A 5,347-nucleotide genomic window follows, 5' to 3' on the forward strand; every position below is an offset into this window, starting at 1 on the left:
TCTGTGGAGGGGGGCACGGGGGGCCAGGATGGAAGAGCGCGAAGCGGTTTGTGCCCTTCCTAGCATGGGAATGCACTTCCGACCAGTGAGATCTCCAGCAGCACCCACCAGCTCTTTAGAGAGAAACGGAGAAGAAAGCAAACGCCCTCCATGGAACCAACTGCTTGTTTCCAGAGCATCTAGCTGCAGGCCAGGCTCTGTCCACAGCGACACTGGTGACATTTCAGGCCACGTCATTCTGTGTTGAGGGGCTGCCCTGGACTTTGCAGGCTGTGGAGAAGCATCTCTGTTTCCTACCCACTGGCTGCAACCCCCTCGGGTGTGGTAACCAAAAATGCATCCAGCCATGGCCATTTGTCCCAAGGGGGCAGAACCACCACTCTGGAAGCACTTAAGTCATGTTCAGTATTTGGCGTTCAGCTACTTTCTTCAAAACAACTTGTGTTTTCTTTATAAAACAGACACACACACACACACACACACGCACACACACACGCACCCCACAGCTATCTTCCCAGAGGTACAAATGAATAGATACCTCAGAATGGGTGCCACACGAGTCGGAAGGCCTGAGCGGGAACACATGTGAAGGCCACAAGGCCACGGCCTTCCACCCTTCCAGCTATGTGTTGTGAGGACAGGGCCCAAGATGGATGCCAGGCAGCTCTAGTAGGTCATCCCTGCTTTCTGGGAAGCTGCAGGGAGCCCAGCAAGCCTCTGACCGGAGACATCACCTCGGAGAGCCTGACCACACGACTTCACCGTCATTTGGGTCCCATGAGACAGCACGTTCTTCAAATCTCCGGGGACAGCAGGAGGGGGTTGAGAATGTGGAGAACTTCACTCAAGGCAGGGTATCAGGCAGTGAGAATGTAGTGGAGGGTCTTAGAAACCCCTCAGAGTCAAAGCCCGTGGTCAAAGACTTTGAAGAAAGGTTTCATTCTTTCGTGATTCACACCCCTCCTGGCTCCACAGAAAGCAGAGGCAGAGAAACAAAAACTAGTCACTGGACTCAGAGAACATTCCAGGGCTCCGGCATGGACACAACTCCATCGCTGGATCAGCCCCTGGAAGGGGCGGGGGGGGGGGGGGCGGTCACGCCATTCAGAGGGGCGGCAACCCTGGGACTGAGGAATTCCTTATTTCAAAGTCCTTCTATAAAATGCTGCTGGCAATTGGTGCGTTTTTCCTTTGAGAGGAACCAGAACAGTTCTAAACATTGCCCCTGGGGGATAGGCCCTGCCAAAGGGGGAGTCATGGTACAGAACGGAGCTCGGGCGCCAGGGTGAGGCCTGACTGCAGCGAGGCTGTGGCAGGAGCCACGTGGGCTGAGGTCACTTGCCCTCCACCCGGGACTTGGTGGGGGGGGAGCACGTGGGGAGGAGGGGAAGTTTGTCAAGACTGATGATTGCCAGAACACAGTAAGACGCTCAAACTGTGATCAAAGGGCGGCCTCTCCTGCTTTTGAATAATTCTCAACACTTTATAAGAATGCGGATTCCACCTCAGGCCTCGGGCTGTGTAGGCCAAAGGTGAGGCTAATTAAAGCAACTTTTGGAATGTGAGGATGGAGGCAGGACTCGGAGGTGCAGCTGGGGTAGGCAAGGCACCTAAGCCGGTCCCGCCTCCTGAGCAGCACCTGGGCAGTCGGTGCCATTTGAAAGCTGATTCAGACCAGGTCCAGGATGCTCTCATTAAACTTGAAACTTAAACCATGCCCTTTCACCCCTCTGGGCCTTTGCACAGGCCACCATTTGTCTACCCCCCCATCCTTAATCTACTAGATTGTTCTGGAAAAATCCCCCCCTCACGAGATCCCCAAACCCCAGGACGTATCACCAAGTAAGCCGGAATCCCTCCTCTGGGGCCCACACGACAACCAGAAAGACACTTTTCCCATTTTTTTTCTTGGGTCACTGGGCTAAAGGTCCCAGGAGGGCAGGACCAGGTCATCCTATTTGCCTGGCACCAAGAGCAATGGCTGCCACTGAACTGGGGCTCGAGAAATGCTCGTGGAATTGAGTCTGTTTCCTGGGGCTGCTGTCACAAAGAACCACAGACTGGGGGGCTTAACACAACAGAGATGTATTCTCTCACAGTTCAGGAGGCCCAAAGTCCACGATGGAGGCATGGGTGGAGTTGGTTCCTTCTGAAGGCTGTGAGGGAGAATCCCTTACAGGCCTCCCTCCAGCCTGTGAGGACTCCAGCAACCTTGGCACTCCTTGAGTTTGCATCAGGCCAACTTCTGCCTCCCTCTTCACATGGCCTTATTCTCTCTGGGTCTCCTCCAAGTCTCCATGTCAAAACCTCCCTCTCCTTCCTCTTTTAAGGATACTGGTCATTGGATTTAGGGCCACTCTTCTTCCAGTATGATCTCATCTTAACTTGTTTATATCTGCAAAGACCCTACGTCCAATTAAGGCCAACATCCATGGGTAGTAGGGGTTAGGACAGGACACGATTCACCCCACTGTAGCAATGCCTGAGTGAAGGTCAGTCCCAGCCCCGAAAGCAGTATTCTTAAGCATCCCATCTCCTTCAGTTTTCCAAGGCCTACAGTGGTGAGCACTTCCTGCCCTTGGAAAGGTGAGTTGTGTGAGACCAGGTGGCTGTCAGTGCCGCCCAGTGAGGGAGCGGTCCAGTCCCCATACCTGCAATTCCAAACAAGGAAGCAAGTCCTCAGTCACTAATCATAGCCATATCCCAAACACACACACCACACCACAGTTGTGGGAATATATGTGTGGGGGTAGATGCGTGAGTGTGGTGTATGTGTGTGTGACGTGAAGTATGTATGTGAGGTGACGCGTGTGTGTGAGATGTGAGGCATGAATGTGATGAGTGTGTGTGAGATGTGAAGTATGTATGTGAGGTGCGTGTGGGTATGTGTGGACAGCTGAAGGTCTGCTTCATTCTGCTTACCTTGAAAGGTTTCATGCACTTGATATGCTTCATTAGATAAAAAATGTTTCCAAGAAACCGGGGAAGTTTCCCCAGTGGGGCAGGGAGATGGGAGAAATGATATTTTTCAGGCTGCAGTCCTTAGTAAGTGGTAGTTGTATTAGTCAGCTCAGGCTGCTATAACAAAGGGCCACGGAGTGGGGGGCTTCAACAACAGAAATTTATTTCCTCACAGCCCTAGCAACCAGAAGTCCAAGATCAAGGGCCATTAGGGTTAGTTGCTGGCGAGGTCTCTTCCTGGCTTGTAGACAGCCACCTTCTTGCTGTGTGCTCACACGGCCTCTCTTCTGTGCATTCAGAGGGATGGAAGATCTCCGGTGCCTCTTCCTCGTCTTATAAGGACATCAGTGCTATTAGATCAAGGTGCCACCCTTATGACCTCTTTTGGCCTCAATAACCTCCTTAGAAGCACTATCTCCAAATACAGTTACATTGGGGTTTAGGGCTTCAACATATGAATTTTGAAGAACACAATTCCATCCATAACAAGACATAATTTGAGGAAATAGATATTAGTGCCAACACTTCTCTTTGGAATGACATAAAGCACTGAGGAGAAAGGACACCTGAGAGGTGCTGAAAGAATGTGGAACATGGCACATCCTCACCTAGGAGCCTGAGGCGTGAGGCAGGAAGTGTGGTTGGCTTCGGAGGGGCTCCAGGAACAGCCAGTGAGGCCACAGAAGTGTGACCCTTGGGGCTGCACCCACCAGAAACACTTGGAGCTTCCTGGCTCCCTGAAGGGGCCAGAGTGCTCAAGTGAGGAATGTGGAGAGTGAGTGTCTGAGAGGAAAGTGGCGCCCCAGTCTCCCTCACAGGATTCCTGGTGACCTTGGTACCATGTGCTGAGGGAGCTGAAGGAGGGGTTCCCAGGAGACCACACACAGACTCACAGAAGCGCAGAGCCAAGGGGACTCCGGGCGAGGCATGGTGACTAGGGGACCTAACACCACCTGTCCTGAGATAATTATCCCATATTAAACAAATGCACTAATGCAGCAAATGTGAGAGATGGGCAGAAGAGCTTGGGTTCTATCAGGCCGTCATACCAGATATGAGGTGTCCACCCAGCTTCTTTTCTTTCCTCAGACAATCCCTGGGGGACAGGTCCATATCAGCCTCCAGATCCTCCAGACTGTTCTTCATGCCACATTGGAATACGCAAAGTTCAGAGAACTGCCAGGAAGCCACCTGTGGGGGCTTACTTTCCCTCACAGATGTACAAGGACAATAAACGGGGTCATTCCCCTTTGCTGCCTTTCTGTAGAGGATGCTCAGTGTGGCTCAGACCAGGCTCTGTGTCTCAGGGGCGCCACACCCTTTCAGAGCCTCCACTTCCACACCTGTGGGTTGGTACTTCTCTCAGGAAAGATGGGCGAATGGTACTCTGCTCATGAAATTATTGTGCCAACCACTAACACCAGCCAAGAAAACCCCATGATTCACCCCGCAATGCTGCCCTTTGCATTTGCAGAGGCAATCCTGAAGCAGCCAACCAGCAGAGGGCACCCCACAATCCCCGAACCTCTGTTCAACAGGGGCTGGTGTCTCCAGCTCTGCTTCTCAGCACCTCTGCTCAAAGGAGGTGGTGATGGCCACATTCGCTGCACATGGAGCAGGTTTATTTGCTGCTGGGACTTTCCAGTCACTTAGAGTGAAAATAATTGCATCCACATGGCATTTGTTTATAGAGAATTTCACTCATGTTTCACTGAGTACCTTCCTTTTAACTCGGTGACTGAACCACCACCCACCAGGTTCCCCTTCTTCGATTACTGCTGTTTCCTGTTCCCTGAGCACAGTTTGGGTTCTGTTAAATGGTGTCAGGTACAGTGCAAGTGGGCCTCAAGTGCTGAGTAAGGGATAAAGATGGCCCACCGCATATTAACTATAGAAACTCCCACAACCACTTTAGCCCTCTGAGCCTCAGTGTCCCCCATCTGTAAAGTAGCGACAATAACTCTGCTAACTACTTCATGGGACAATTATGAAAATCAAATTTAAAAATCATCTGATAAAACACAAACTGCTGCTGATACAAGTAGTCTGGAATTATTCCATCAATCTGCTCTAGCATGACAGAACAGCTTGTATCAGCCCAAACTCCCTGCCAAAAAGAACAAGAAAATCTGGACAAAACACAGAGATCCCAGGGAGAAGAAAACTGACTGATGTGAGTCTGACACTGAATGCTGCTCCCACCCTCCAGGTATTGGGAATTCCTAAGCAGTATGGATTTGAGAGGATTAGAAGCCAAGCAGAAAGTGGCTATAAGTGAGAGAAGCAGATTCTCATCAATCTCACAGGTCTAACAGGAAAAAAAAAAAAAAAAAAAACTATAGTTCTAAGTCCCAATTCAGCCAAAACGTGAGGACCTTAAGAGACA

This window comes from Mirounga leonina, unplaced genomic scaffold (genome assembly GCF_011800145.1).
Source record: "Mirounga leonina isolate KUSES-001 unplaced genomic scaffold, KU_Mleo_1.0 Mir_151, whole genome shotgun sequence".
Lineage (NCBI taxonomy): Eukaryota > Metazoa > Chordata > Mammalia > Carnivora > Phocidae > Mirounga > Mirounga leonina.